This window comes from Garra rufa, chromosome 1 (genome assembly GCF_049309525.1).
Source record: "Garra rufa chromosome 1, GarRuf1.0, whole genome shotgun sequence".
Lineage (NCBI taxonomy): Eukaryota > Metazoa > Chordata > Actinopteri > Cypriniformes > Cyprinidae > Garra > Garra rufa.
The window spans coordinates 88,965,798-88,979,306 of NC_133361.1; the positions used below are offsets into that span (position 1 = coordinate 88,965,798).

A 13,509-nucleotide genomic window follows, 5' to 3' on the forward strand; every position below is an offset into this window, starting at 1 on the left:
GAACTCCCTCTTATATGGGTTTTCTTCTCTCCAAACGTCAACCATATCATCGCTTTGCATCCACTCGTTTAAATATTTCCTAGACACATCCGATTTGAAATTCGCACAGCTTGATGCATCTAATCTTGTGCACCACACATTGAAATCTCCAACCACTATACATTTCCCTTTACATAATGGTTTCATTTCTTTAAAAACTTCCTTTCTTTCAGTTTCCACATTAGTTGCATAGATATTTATCAACCTATACAATACATTACAAAACATAAATTCTATAACTAACAATCTTCCTTTTTCATCTTTATATATTTGCTTTACACAGTTCACTCTTTCCCTTTTTATCAAAATCGCCACACCACATGCTCTTTGATTGCCATGATTAACAATAATATCCTCTTCCCATAGTTTTTTTATGTTTTCCATAATATCCTCTGACCAATGCGTCTCTTGTAAACAAATAATATCTGCTTTCATTAATCCAATCATCTTCTTAACCTTATTTATTTCTCTTAATCCATTCCCATTTAAGCAAGCAATGTCCATTATGCCCCACATAGCGTATATTGCAGTTAAAAGAAATCTATGGTTCATTTAAATAAAACCAAAATCTTACTTTTTCCCACTGTGCTCTTCTGTTCCTTTCATCTTTCTTTTCCTCTGCGTGTTCCTCTCCTCACATGTGTCCATTTCCTCCCCCACATTTGTTCCAGAAGTCTCTAACACCACATTCTCTCCTCCTTCTCCGTCGAGCTTCTCCTTCATTCTCCTCACCTCCTGGAGTTTCGTACCTTGATTTTTGACATTACCACCTTCTTGCCTTTCATGACCACTTTCAGTTGTCTCTGCTTCTCCTTCGTCAGATCTCAGTCCCTTCGAAGTTTTCATATATCCAGCCTCTGAACTTGTCTCTTTATGCAGCTCTAATTTCCCACCTTTCTTTTCTTCTTTCTCCTTCCTCTGAAACTGCCCTGAGACCACCTTCTCTTGAACGGTCTCCCTCCCAGTTACTCTGTGATCTACCGTTTCATCTTTTCTGCTCCAGGTGTCCCTCCCCATCTCCTCCACAGCCACTGATTCTTCCTCCTCCTCATCCACCTCATACAGATCCGACAGCTCCTCTTCTCTTTCCTCTTCTTCCATCTCCCCCGGGGTTTCACACACACATAAACCAGTTCTCATCTTGCACATATTACAGATGCCTTCATTGCATTCTCGTACATAATGTCCTTGTTTGCTACACCTAAAGCACTTAAAGCTCGGACAGTCTCTCACTACATGCCCCGGTTGAATGCACAAACGACACACTTTTACCTGTCTGTCATGTATGACTCGGAAGTGCTCCACTCCCCCCACTGTCTCAAACTTTGTAGAATACGGCAATGATTTGACAGTGTCCGTGAATTTGACTTTCAAAAATCTTGTTCCGTCCGCGATATCAGTTCCTGGCCACATTCTCCTTTTGATACTTGAAGCCGCCGTCACTCCCCATTCCATCAGCTTTCGCAATATCTCTTCATCCAGGATATAGGTAGGCAGGCCCAGGAACGAAACCACCATCTCATTGCTACTTATTTCTTTCGCCATAATTCTACTGTTTTTTATTTTCAGTCCATCCAATATTTTCTCCTTTCCTCTCTCCTCCTCCATTGTCAGCTCATATTCTCGTGGTGTTTTATATCTGCATCCGATCAACCACTCCACACTCCTCTCTTACTTTCTTCAACATTTCCTTCATGGTAATTCTGTCTTCACCTTCTATCACCACAAATACGGTTAGCCTCTTCTCATAATTCCTCCTACTTTGTTCACCTTCGTCCTCCTTCTCTCTCACATTCCTCTTGTCCAATCCTCTTTCCTTCTCCATGTTCTCCATCTGCATCTCCCACCTTCTCAGAACTATAAGTATTTATCCCCAAACAGCAAAAGCTGCTTGGGGATTAAATAACTTTGTCGAAAGCAAGTCCCTTGCTTGTTTGAAGTTGTTTTCCAGTAATCACAGATTCCCAGCTCTTCCAAACAATCAGTCTCCACCTGTGCTCTTCACTGACTCACTCACTTCCTGAATTCCACAAGAGGGCGCTCAGGGTGGTATGGCCATAAGCGAGGGCTGCTCCAAAAAGTGGGCTATTTAAAGATCAGCCTCCGTAAAAGCCAGCATATTATATAAATAGTGAAGAAAAGGCAAAAGCTTACAGCACCTGGTATTCCCAGGCGGTCTCCCATAAAAGTGTAACAATCGGCCTCATCAGCCGAGTTACAAGACTAAAATGGGGTCAGATTTAACTGTGAGAGATGACTAGTGGTTAAAAGAATGAGACATAAAAGAAAATTGGTTTAAATAGATTTGGTGTATTTACAAGGTTCACATAAAAGACTTTAAAACAACACGATAAAACTAGGTAAACTCTGTTAAAAGAATACAGTTCATTTGTCCATACCCTAAAAACAGGTAAACTCTGTTAAAAGAATACAGTTCATTTGTCCATACCCTAAAAACAGTCCAAGAACCCCAGTGTGTTGATAAGTCCAATGTGAGTGTCCACCAGTGTATATACAATCCACAGAAAGTGTAATCCAAAGTTTGCAGGTGGTGAATGGAAAGGTGAGCTCTAAAATTAGCAACTCCTCAATCCAACAGTTTGGTGACTGTCCTTTGTTTGTCATGCTGCTCTCTTATACAGTTGTACTTCCTGCTTCCTGTCATGTGTCTAGTCACATGACAGGCCAACCATCCATTTATTAAAGACACATACACTTAAAATGTTAAGAGTAATAAAATGGCCTAAAAAACATGTAAAACACTTAAAACTCTATAATACATGTAAATGATTGTAATAAATAGAGCGGTAAAACACGTCTTTCTAAAAGCCAGCATATTATATAAATAGTGAAGAAAAGGCAAAAGCTTACAGCAACTGGTATTCCCAGGCAGTCTCCCATCCAAGTATTAACCAGGCCCGACGCTGCTTAGCTTCCGAGATCAGACGAGATCGGGCGCTCTCAGCGCGGTATGGCCATAAGCGAGGGCTGCTCCAAAAAGTGGGCTATTTAAAGATCAGCCTCCGTAAAAGCCAGCATATTATATAAATAGTGAAGAAAAGGCAAAAGCTTACAGCACCTGGTATTCCCAGGCGGTCTCCCATCCAAGTACTAACCAGGCCCGACGCTGCTTAGCTTCCGAGATCAGACGAGATCGGGCGCTCTCAGCGCGGTATGGCCATAAGCGAGGGCTGCTCCAAAAAGTGGGCTATTTAAAGATCAGCCTCCGTAAAAGCCAGCATATTATATAAATAGTGAAGAAAAGGCAAAAGCTTACAGCACCTGGTATTCCCAGGCGGTCTCCCATAAAAGTGTAACAATCGGCCTTATCAGCCGAGTTACAAGACTAAAATGGGGTCAGATTTAACTGTGAGAGATGACTAGTGGTTAAAAGAATGAGACATAAAAGAAAATTGGTTTAAATAGATTTGGTGTATTTACAAGGTTCACATAAAAGACTTTAAAACAACACGATAAAACTAGGTAAACTCTGTTAAAAGAATACAGTTCATTTGTCCATACCCTAAAAACAGGTAAACTCTGTTAAAAGAATACAGTTCATTTTTCCATACCCTAAAAACAGTCCAAGAACCCCAGTGTGTTGATAAGTCCAATGTGAGTGTCCACCAGTGTATATACAATCCACAGAAAGTGTAATCCAAAGTTTGCAGGTGGTGAATGGAAAGGTGAGCTCTAAAATTAGCAACTCCTCAATCCAACAGTTTGGTGACTGTCCTTTGTTTGTCATGCTGCTCTCTTATACAGTTGTACTTCCTGCTTCCTGTCATGTGTCTAGTCACATGACAGGCCAACCATCCATTTATTAAAGACACATACACTTAAAATGTTAAGAGTAATAAAATGGCCTAAAAAACATGTAAAACACTTAAAACTCTATAATACATGTAAATGATTGTAATAAATAGAGCGGTAAAACACGTCTTTCTAAAAGCCAGCATATTATATAAATAGTGAAGAAAAGGCAAAAGTTTACAGCACCTGGTATTCCCAGGCGGTCTCCCATCCAAGTACTAACCAGGCCCGACGCTGCTTAGCTTCCGAGATCAGACGAGATCGGGCGCTCTCAGCGCGGTATGGCCATAAGCGAGGGCTGCTCCAAAAAGTCGGCTATTTAAAGATCAGCCTCAGTAAAAGCCAGCATATTATATAAATAGTGAAGAAAAGGCAAAAGCTTACAGCACCTGGTATTCCCAGGCGGTCTCCCATCCAAGTACTAACCAGGCCCGACGCTGCTTAGCTTCCGAGATCAGACGAGATCGGGCGCTCTCAGCGCGGTATGGCCATAAGCGAGGGCTGCTCCAAAAAGTGGGCTATTTAAAGATCAGCCTCCGTAAAAGCCAGCATATTATATAAATAGTGAAGAAAAGGCAAAAGCTTACAGCACCTGGTATTCCCAGGCGGTCTCCCATAAAAGTGTAACAATCGGCCTTATCAGCCGAGTTACAAGACTAAAATGGGGTCAGATTTAACTGTGAGAGATGACTAGTGGTTAAAAGAATGAGACATAAAAGAAAATTGGTTTAAATAGATTTGGTGTATTTACAAGGTTCACATAAAAGACTTTAAAACAACACGATAAAACTAGGTAAACTCTGTTAAAAGAATACAGTTCATTTGTCCATACCCTAAAAACAGGTAAACTCTGTTAAAAGAATACAGTTCATTTGTCCATACCCTAAAAACAGTCCAAGAACCCCAGTGTGTTGATAAGTCCAATGTGAGTGTCCACCAGTGTATATACAATCCACAGAAAGTGTAATCCAAAGTTTGCAGGTGGTGAATGGAAAGGTGAGCTCTAAAATTAGCAACTCCTCAATCCAACAGTTTGGTGACTGTCCTTTGTTTGTCATGCTGCTCTCTTATACAGTTGTACTTCCTGCTTCCTGTCATGTGTCTAGTCACATGACAGGCCAACCATCCATTTATTAAAGACACATACACTTAAAATGTTAAGAGTAATAAAATGGCCTAAAAAACATGTAAAACACTTAAAACTCTATAATACATGTAAAAGATTGTAATAAATAGAGCGGTAAAACACGTCTTTCTAAAAGCCAGCATATTATATAAATAGTGAAGAAAAGGCAAAAGCTTACAGCACCTGGTATTCCCAGGCGGTCTCCCATCCAAGTACTAACCAGGCCCGACGCTGCTTAGCTTCCGAGATCAGACGAGATCGGGCGCTCTCAGCGTGGTATGGCCATAAGCGAGGGCTGCTCCAAAAAGTGGGCTATTTAAAGATCAGCCTCCGTAAAAGCCAGCATATTATATAAATAGTGAAGAAAAGGCAAAAGCTTCCAGCACGTGGTATTCCCAGGCGGTCTCCCATCCAAGTACTAACCAGGACCTACGCTGCTTAGCTTCCGAGAGCAGACGAGATCGGGCGCTCTCAGCGCGGTATGGCCATAAGCGAGGGCTGCTCCAAAAAGTGGGCTATTTAAAGATCAGCCTCCGTAAAAGCCAGCATATTATATAAATAGTGAAGAAAAGGCAAAAGCTTACAGCACCTGGTATTCCCAGGCGGTCTCCCATAAAAGTGTAACAATCGGCCTTATCAGCCGAGTTACAAGACTAAAATGGGGTCAGATTTAACTGTGAGAGATGACTAGTGGTTAAAAGAATGAGACATAAAAGAAAATTGGTTTAAATAGATTTGGTGTATTTACAAGGTTCACATAAAAGACTTTAAAACAACACGATAAAACTAGGTAAACTCTGTTAAAAGAATACAGTTCTTTTGTCCATACCCTAAAAACAGGTAAACTCTGTTAAAAGAATACAGTTCATTTGTCCATACCCTAAAAACAGTCCAAGAACCCCAGTGTGTTGATAAGTCCAATGTGAGTGTCCACCAGTGTATATACAATCCACAGAAAGTGTAATCCAAAGTTTGCAGGTGGTGAATGGAAAGGTGAGCTCTAAAATTAGCAACTCCTCAATCCAACAGTTTGGTGACTGTCCTTTGTTTGTCATGCTGCTCTCTTATGCAGTTGTACTTCCTGCTTCCTGTCATGTGTCTAGTCACATGACAGGCCAACCATCCATTTATTAAAGACACATACACTTAAAATGTTAAGAGTAATAAAATGGCCTAAAAAACATGTAAAACACTTAAAACTCTATAATACATGTAAATGATTGTAATAAATAGAGCGGTAAAACACGTCTTTCTAAAAGCCAGCATATTATATAAATAGTGAAGAAAAGGCAAAAGCTTACAGCACCTGGTATTCCCAGGCGGTCTCCCATCCAAGTACTAACCAGGCCCGACGCTGCTTAGCTTCCGAGATCAGACGAGATCGGGCACTCTCAGCGCGGTATGGCCATAAGCGAGGGCTGCTCCAAAAAGTGGGCTATTTAAAGATCAGCCTCCGTAAAAGCCAGCATATTATATAAATAGTGAAGAAAAGGCAAAAGCTTACAGCACCTGGTATTCCCAGGCGGTCTCCCATCCAAGTACTAACCAGGCCCGACGCTGCTTAGCTTCCGAGATCAGACGAGATCGGGCGCTCTCAGCACGGTATGGCCATAAGCGAGGGCTGCTCCAAAAAGTGGGCTATTTAAAGATCAGCCTCCGTAAAAGCCAGCATATTATATAAATAGTGAAGAAAAGGCAAAAGCTTACAGCACCTGGTATTCCCAGGCGGTCTCCCATAAAAGTGTAACAATCGGCCTTATCAGCCGAGTTACAAGACTAAAATGGGGTCAGATTTAACTGTGAGAGATGACTAGTGGTTAAAAGAATGAGACATAAAAGAAAATTGGTTTAAATAGATTTGGTGTATTTACAAGGTTCACATAAAAGACTTTAAAACAACACGATAAAACTAGGTAAACTCTGTTAAAAGAATACAGTTCATTTGTCCATACCCTAAAAACAGGTAAACTCTGTTAAAAGAATACAGTTCATTTGTCCATACCCTAAAAACAGTCCAAGAACCCCAGTGTGTTGATAAGTCCAATGTGAGTGTCCACCAGTGTATATACAATCCACAGAAAGTGTAATCCAAAGTTTGCAGGTGGTGAATGGAAAGGTGAGCTCTAAAATTAGCAACTCCTCAATCCAACAGTTTGGTGACTGTCCTTTGTTTGTCATGCTGCTCTCTTATGCAGTTGTACTTCCTGCTTCCTGTCATCTGTCTAGTCACATGACAGGCCAACCATCCATTTATTAAAGACACATACACTTAAAATGTTAAGAGTAATAAAATGGCCTAAAAAACATGTAAAACACTTAAAACTCTATAATACATGTAAATGATTGTAATAAATAGAGCGGTAAAACACGTCTTTCTAAAAGCCAGCATATTATATAAATAGTGAAGAAAAGGCAAAAGCTTACAGCACCTGGTATTCCCAGGCGGTCTCCCATCCAAGTACTAACCAGGCCCGACTCTGCTTAGCTTCCGAGATCAGACGAGACCAGGCGCTCTCAGCGCGGTATGGCCATAAGCGAGGGCTGCTCCAAAAAGTGGGCTATTTAAAGATCAGCCTCCGTAAAAGCCAGCATATTATATAAATAGTGAAGAAAAGGCAAAAGCTTACAGCACCTGGTATTCCCAGGCGGTCTCCCATAAAAGTGTAACAATCGGCCTCATCAGCCGAGTTACAAGACTAAAATGGGGTCAGATTTAACTGTGAGAGATGACTAGTGGTTAAAAGAATGAGACATAAAAGAAAATTGGTTTAAATAGATTTGGTGTATTTACAAGGTTCACATAAAAGACTTTAAAACAACACGATAAAACTAGGTAAACTCTGTTAAAAGAATACAGTTCATTTGTCCATACCCTAAAAACAGGTAAACTCTGTTAAAAGAATACAGTTCATTTGTCCATACCCTAAAAACAGTCCAAGAACCCCAGTGTGTTGATAAGTCCAATGTGAGTGTCCACCAGTGTATATACAATCCACAGAAAGTGTAATCCAAAGTTTGCAGGTGGTGAATGGAAAGGTGAGCTCTAAAATTAGCAACTCCTCAATCCAACAGTTTGGTGACTGTCCTTTGTTTGTCATGCTGCTCTCTTATGCAGTTGTACTTCCTGCTTCCTGTCATGTGTCTAGTCACATGACAGGCCAACCATCCATTTATTAAAGACACATACACTTAAAATGTTAAGAGTAATAAAATGGCCTAAAAAACATGTAAAACACTTAAAACTCTATAATACATGTAAATGATTGTAATAAATAGAGCGGTAAAACACGTCTTTCTAAAAGCCAGCATATTATATAAATAGTGAAGAAAAGGCAAAAGCTTACAGCAACTGGTATTCCCAGGCGGTCTCCCATCCAAGTATTAACCAGGCCCGACGCTGCTTAGCTTCCGAGATCAGACGAGATCGGGCGCTCTCAGCGCGGTATGGCCATAAGCGAGGGCTGCTCCAAAAAGTGGGCTATTTAAAGATCAGCCTCCGTAAAAGCCAGCATATTATATAAATAGTGAAGAAAAGGCAAAAGCTTACAGCACCTGGTATTCCCAGGCGGTCTCCCATCCAAGTACTAACCAGGCCCGACGCTGCTTAGCTTCCGAGATCAGACGAGATCGGGCGCTCTCAGCGCGGTATGGCCATAAGCGAGGGCTGCTCCAAAAAGTGGGCTATTTAAAGATCAGCCTCCGTAAAAGCCAGCATATTATATAAATAGTGAAGAAAAGGCAAAAGCTTACAGCACCTGGTATTCCCAGGCGGTCTCCCATAAAAGTGTAACAATCGGCCTTATCAGCCGAGTTACAAGACTAAAATGGGGTCAGATTTAACTGTGAGAGATGACTAGTGGTTAAAAGAATGAGACATAAAAGAAAATTGGTTTAAATAGATTTGGTGTATTTACAAGGTTCACATAAAAGACTTTAAAACAACACGATAAAACTAGGTAAACTCTGTTAAAAGAATACAGTTCATTTGTCCATACCCTAAAAACAGGTAAACTCTGTTAAAAGAATACAGTTCATTTTTCCATACCCTAAAAACAGTCCAAGAACCCCAGTGTGTTGATAAGTCCAATGTGAGTGTCCACCAGTGTATATACAATCCACAGAAAGTGTAATCCAAAGTTTGCAGGTGGTGAATGGAAAGGTGAGCTCTAAAATTAGCAACTCCTCAATCCAACAGTTTGGTGACTGTCCTTTGTTTGTCATGCTGCTCTCTTATACAGTTGTACTTCCTGCTTCCTGTCATGTGTCTAGTCACATGACAGGCCAACCATCCATTTATTAAAGACACATACACTTAAAATGTTAAGAGTAATAAAATGGCCTAAAAAACATGTAAAACACTTAAAACTCTATAATACATGTAAATGATTGTAATAAATAGAGCGGTAAAACACGTCTTTCTAAAAGCCAGCATATTATATAAATAGTGAAGAAAAGGCAAAAGTTTACAGCACCTGGTATTCCCAGGCGGTCTCCCATCCAAGTACTAACCAGGCCCGACGCTGCTTAGCTTCCGAGATCAGACGAGATCGGGCGCTCTCAGCGCGGTATGGCCATAAGCGAGGGCTGCTCCAAAAAGTCGGCTATTTAAAGATCAGCCTCAGTAAAAGCCAGCATATTATATAAATAGTGAAGAAAAGGCAAAAGCTTACAGCACCTGGTATTCCCAGGCGGTCTCCCATCCAAGTACTAACCAGGCCCGACGCTGCTTAGCTTCCGAGATCAGACGAGATCGGGCGCTCTCAGCGCGGTATGGCCATAAGCGAGGGCTGCTCCAAAAAGTGGGCTATTTAAAGATCAGCCTCCGTAAAAGCCAGCATATTATATAAATAGTGAAGAAAAGGCAAAAGCTTACAGCACCTGGTATTCCCAGGCGGTCTCCCATAAAAGTGTAACAATCGGCCTTATCAGCCGAGTTACAAGACTAAAATGGGGTCAGATTTAACTGTGAGAGATGACTAGTGGTTAAAAGAATGAGACATAAAAGAAAATTGGTTTAAATAGATTTGGTGTATTTACAAGGTTCACATAAAAGACTTTAAAACAACACGATAAAACTAGGTAAACTCTGTTAAAAGAATACAGTTCATTTGTCCATACCCTAAAAACAGGTAAACTCTGTTAAAAGAATACAGTTCATTTGTCCATACCCTAAAAACAGTCCAAGAACCCCAGTGTGTTGATAAGTCCAATGTGAGTGTCCACCAGTGTATATACAATCCACAGAAAGTGTAATCCAAAGTTTGCAGGTGGTGAATGGAAAGGTGAGCTCTAAAATTAGCAACTCCTCAATCCAACAGTTTGGTGACTGTCCTTTGTTTGTCATGCTGCTCTCTTATACAGTTGTACTTCCTGCTTCCTGTCATGTGTCTAGTCACATGACAGGCCAACCATCCATTTATTAAAGACACATACACTTAAAATGTTAAGAGTAATAAAATGGCCTAAAAAACATGTAAAACACTTAAAACTCTATAATACATGTAAAAGATTGTAATAAATAGAGCGGTAAAACACGTCTTTCTAAAAGCCAGCATATTATATAAATAGTGAAGAAAAGGCAAAAGCTTACAGCACCTGGTATTCCCAGGCGGTCTCCCATCCAAGTACTAACCAGGCCCGACGCTGCTTAGCTTCCGAGATCAGACGAGATCGGGCGCTCTCAGCGTGGTATGGCCATAAGCGAGGGCTGCTCCAAAAAGTGGGCTATTTAAAGATCAGCCTCCGTAAAAGCCAGCATATTATATAAATAGTGAAGAAAAGGCAAAAGCTTCCAGCACGTGGTATTTCCAGGCGGTCTCCCATCCAAGTACTAACCAGGACCTACGCTGCTTAGCTTCCGAGAGGAGACGAGATCGGGCGCTCTCAGCGCGGTATGGCCATAAGCGAGGGTTGCTCCAAAAAGTGGGCTATTTAAAGATCAGCCTCCGTAAAAGCCAGCATATTATATAAATAGTGAAGAAAAGGCAAAAGCTTACAGCACCTGGTATTCCCAGGCGGTCTCCCATAAAAGTGTAACAATCGGCCTTATCAGCCGAGTTACAAGACTAAAATGGGGTCAGATTTAACTGTGAGAGATGACTAGTGGTTAAAAGAATGAGACATAAAAGAAAATTGGTTTAAATAGATTTGGTGTATTTACAAGGTTCACATAAAAGACTTTAAAACAACACGATAAAACTAGGTAAACTCTGTTAAAAGAATACAGTTCTTTTGTCCATACCCTAAAAACAGGTAAACTCTGTTAAAAGAATACAGTTCATTTGTCCATACCCTAAAAACAGTCCAAGAACCCCAGTGTGTTGATAAGTCCAATGTGAGTGTCCACCAGTGTATATACAATCCACAGAAAGTGTAATCCAAAGTTTGCAGGTGGTGAATGGAAAGGTGAGCTCTAAAATTAGCAACTCCTCAATCCAACAGTTTGGTGACTGTCCTTTGTTTGTCATGCTGCTCTCTTATGCAGTTGTACTTCCTGCTTCCTGTCATGTGTCTAGTCACATGACAGGCCAACCATCCATTTATTAAAGACACATACACTTAAAATGTTAAGAGTAATAAAATGGCCTAAAAAACATGTAAAACACTTAAAACTCTATAATACATGTAAATGATTGTAATAAATAGAGCGGTAAAACACGTCTTTCTAAAAGCCAGCATATTATATAAATAGTGAAGAAAAGGCAAAAGCTTACAGCAACTGGTATTCCCAGGCGGTCTCCCATCCAAGTATTAACCAGGCCCGACGCTGCTTAGCTTCCGAGATCAGACGAGATCGGGCGCTCTCAGCGCGGTATGGCCATAAGCGAGGGCTGCTCCAAAAAGTGGGCTATTTAAAGATCAGCCTCCGTAAAAGCCAGCATATTATATAAATAGTGAAGAAAAGGCAAAAGCTTACAGCACCTGGTATTCCCAGGCGGTCTCCCATCCAAGTACTAACCAGGCCCGACGCTGCTTAGCTTCCGAGATCAGACGAGATCGGGCGCTCTCAGCGCGGTATGGCCATAAGCGAGGGCTGCTCCAAAAAGTGGGCTATTTAAAGATCAGCCTCCGTAAAAGCCAGCATATTATATAAATAGTGAAGAAAAGGCAAAAGCTTACAGCACCTGGTATTCCCAGGCGGTCTCCCATAAAAGTGTAACAATCGGCCTTATCAGCCGAGTTACAAGACTAAAATGGGGTCAGATTTAACTGTGAGAGATGACTAGTGGTTAAAAGAATGAGACATAAAAGAAAATTGGTTTAAATAGATTTGGTGTATTTACAAGGTTCACATAAAAGACTTTAAAACAACACGATAAAACTAGGTAAACTCTGTTAAAAGAATACAGTTCATTTGTCCATACCCTAAAAACAGGTAAACTCTGTTAAAAGAATACAGTTCATTTTTCCATACCCTAAAAACAGTCCAAGAACCCCAGTGTGTTGATAAGTCCAATGTGAGTGTCCACCAGTGTATATACAATCCACAGAAAGTGTAATCCAAAGTTTGCAGGTGGTGAATGGAAAGGTGAGCTCTAAAATTAGCAACTCCTCAATCCAACAGTTTGGTGACTGTCCTTTGTTTGTCATGCTGCTCTCTTATACAGTTGTACTTCCTGCTTCCTGTCATGTGTCTAGTCACATGACAGGCCAACCATCCATTTATTAAAGACACATACACTTAAAATGTTAAGAGTAATAAAATGGCCTAAAAAACATGTAAAACACTTAAAACTCTATAATACATGTAAATGATTGTAATAAATAGAGCGGTAAAACACGTCTTTCTAAAAGCCAGCATATTATATAAATAGTGAAGAAAAGGCAAAAGTTTACAGCACCTGGTATTCCCAGGCGGTCTCCCATCCAAGTACTAACCAGGCCCGACGCTGCTTAGCTTCCGAGATCAGACGAGATCGGGCGCTCTCAGCGCGGTATGGCCATAAGCGAGGGCTGCTCCAAAAAGTCGGCTATTTAAAGATCAGCCTCAGTAAAAGCCAGCATATTATATAAATAGTGAAGAAAAGGCAAAAGCTTACAGCACCTGGTATTCCCAGGCGGTCTCCCATCCAAGTACTAACCAGGCCCGACGCTGCTTAGCTTCCGAGATCAGACGAGATCGGGCGCTCTCAGCGCGGTATGGCCATAAGCGAGGGCTGCTCCAAAAAGTGGGCTATTTAAAGATCAGCCTCCGTAAAAGCCAGCATATTATATAAATAGTGAAGAAAAGGCAAAAGCTTACAGCACCTGGTATTCCCAGGCGGTCTCCCATAAAAGTGTAACAATCGGCCTTATCAGCCGAGTTACAAGACTAAAATGGGGTCAGATTTAACTGTGAGAGATGACTAGTGGTTAAAAGAATGAGACATAAAAGAAAATTGGTTTAAATAGATTTGGTGTATTTACAAGGTTCACATAAAAGACTTTAAAACAACACGATAAAACTAGGTAAACTCTGTTAAAAGAATACAGTTCATTTGTCCATACCCTAAAAACAGGTAAACTCTGTTAAAAGAATACAGTTCATTTGT

The 13,509-nt window shown here is 40.8% G+C and overlaps 17 non-coding genes and 2 pseudogenes across 17 annotated transcripts; all 19 read right to left on the reverse strand.

The window, feature by feature from the left end:
• Positions 1-2,903: 2,903 nt before the first annotated feature.
• On the reverse strand, positions 2,904-3,022 carry LOC141319385 (5S ribosomal RNA). Its single transcript, XR_012353644.1, has one exon. It is a non-coding gene; the product is annotated as a 5S ribosomal RNA (ribosomal RNA).
• An 84-nt stretch (positions 3,023-3,106) lies between these two features.
• Positions 3,107-3,225, reverse strand: LOC141319257 (5S ribosomal RNA). Its single transcript, XR_012353524.1, has one exon. It is a non-coding gene; the product is annotated as a 5S ribosomal RNA (ribosomal RNA).
• Positions 3,226-4,026: 801 nt separating this feature from the next.
• Positions 4,027-4,145, reverse strand: LOC141313798 (5S ribosomal RNA). Its single transcript, XR_012349875.1, has one exon. It is a non-coding gene; the product is annotated as a 5S ribosomal RNA (ribosomal RNA).
• Positions 4,146-4,229: 84 nt separating this feature from the next.
• On the reverse strand, positions 4,230-4,348 carry LOC141319269 (5S ribosomal RNA). The gene has a single exon (XR_012353535.1). It is a non-coding gene; the product is annotated as a 5S ribosomal RNA (ribosomal RNA).
• An 801-nt stretch (positions 4,349-5,149) lies between these two features.
• LOC141297512 (5S ribosomal RNA) lies at positions 5,150-5,268 on the reverse strand. The gene has a single exon (XR_012341397.1). It is a non-coding gene; the product is annotated as a 5S ribosomal RNA (ribosomal RNA).
• Positions 5,269-5,352: 84 nt separating this feature from the next.
• On the reverse strand, positions 5,353-5,471 carry LOC141346208 (5S ribosomal RNA; annotated as a pseudogene).
• Positions 5,472-6,272: 801 nt separating this feature from the next.
• LOC141297438 (5S ribosomal RNA) lies at positions 6,273-6,391 on the reverse strand. Its single transcript, XR_012341387.1, has one exon. It is a non-coding gene; the product is annotated as a 5S ribosomal RNA (ribosomal RNA).
• Positions 6,392-6,475: 84 nt separating this feature from the next.
• LOC141297829 (5S ribosomal RNA) lies at positions 6,476-6,594 on the reverse strand. Its single transcript, XR_012341469.1, has one exon. It is a non-coding gene; the product is annotated as a 5S ribosomal RNA (ribosomal RNA).
• Positions 6,595-7,395: 801 nt separating this feature from the next.
• On the reverse strand, positions 7,396-7,514 carry LOC141318943 (5S ribosomal RNA). The gene has a single exon (XR_012353228.1). It is a non-coding gene; the product is annotated as a 5S ribosomal RNA (ribosomal RNA).
• An 801-nt stretch (positions 7,515-8,315) lies between these two features.
• Positions 8,316-8,434, reverse strand: LOC141319060 (5S ribosomal RNA). The gene has a single exon (XR_012353337.1). It is a non-coding gene; the product is annotated as a 5S ribosomal RNA (ribosomal RNA).
• Positions 8,435-8,518: 84 nt separating this feature from the next.
• On the reverse strand, positions 8,519-8,637 carry LOC141319282 (5S ribosomal RNA). Its single transcript, XR_012353547.1, has one exon. It is a non-coding gene; the product is annotated as a 5S ribosomal RNA (ribosomal RNA).
• Positions 8,638-9,438: 801 nt separating this feature from the next.
• Positions 9,439-9,557, reverse strand: LOC141313810 (5S ribosomal RNA). Its single transcript, XR_012349886.1, has one exon. It is a non-coding gene; the product is annotated as a 5S ribosomal RNA (ribosomal RNA).
• Positions 9,558-9,641: 84 nt separating this feature from the next.
• Positions 9,642-9,760, reverse strand: LOC141319294 (5S ribosomal RNA). The gene has a single exon (XR_012353558.1). It is a non-coding gene; the product is annotated as a 5S ribosomal RNA (ribosomal RNA).
• Positions 9,761-10,561: 801 nt separating this feature from the next.
• Positions 10,562-10,680, reverse strand: LOC141297590 (5S ribosomal RNA). The gene has a single exon (XR_012341413.1). It is a non-coding gene; the product is annotated as a 5S ribosomal RNA (ribosomal RNA).
• An 84-nt stretch (positions 10,681-10,764) lies between these two features.
• LOC141346545 (5S ribosomal RNA) lies at positions 10,765-10,883 on the reverse strand (annotated as a pseudogene).
• An 801-nt stretch (positions 10,884-11,684) lies between these two features.
• On the reverse strand, positions 11,685-11,803 carry LOC141319061 (5S ribosomal RNA). Its single transcript, XR_012353338.1, has one exon. It is a non-coding gene; the product is annotated as a 5S ribosomal RNA (ribosomal RNA).
• Positions 11,804-11,887: 84 nt separating this feature from the next.
• On the reverse strand, positions 11,888-12,006 carry LOC141319305 (5S ribosomal RNA). Its single transcript, XR_012353569.1, has one exon. It is a non-coding gene; the product is annotated as a 5S ribosomal RNA (ribosomal RNA).
• An 801-nt stretch (positions 12,007-12,807) lies between these two features.
• LOC141313821 (5S ribosomal RNA) lies at positions 12,808-12,926 on the reverse strand. The gene has a single exon (XR_012349897.1). It is a non-coding gene; the product is annotated as a 5S ribosomal RNA (ribosomal RNA).
• Positions 12,927-13,010: 84 nt separating this feature from the next.
• Positions 13,011-13,129, reverse strand: LOC141319317 (5S ribosomal RNA). The gene has a single exon (XR_012353580.1). It is a non-coding gene; the product is annotated as a 5S ribosomal RNA (ribosomal RNA).
• Between the last annotated feature and the right edge of the window lie 380 nt (positions 13,130-13,509).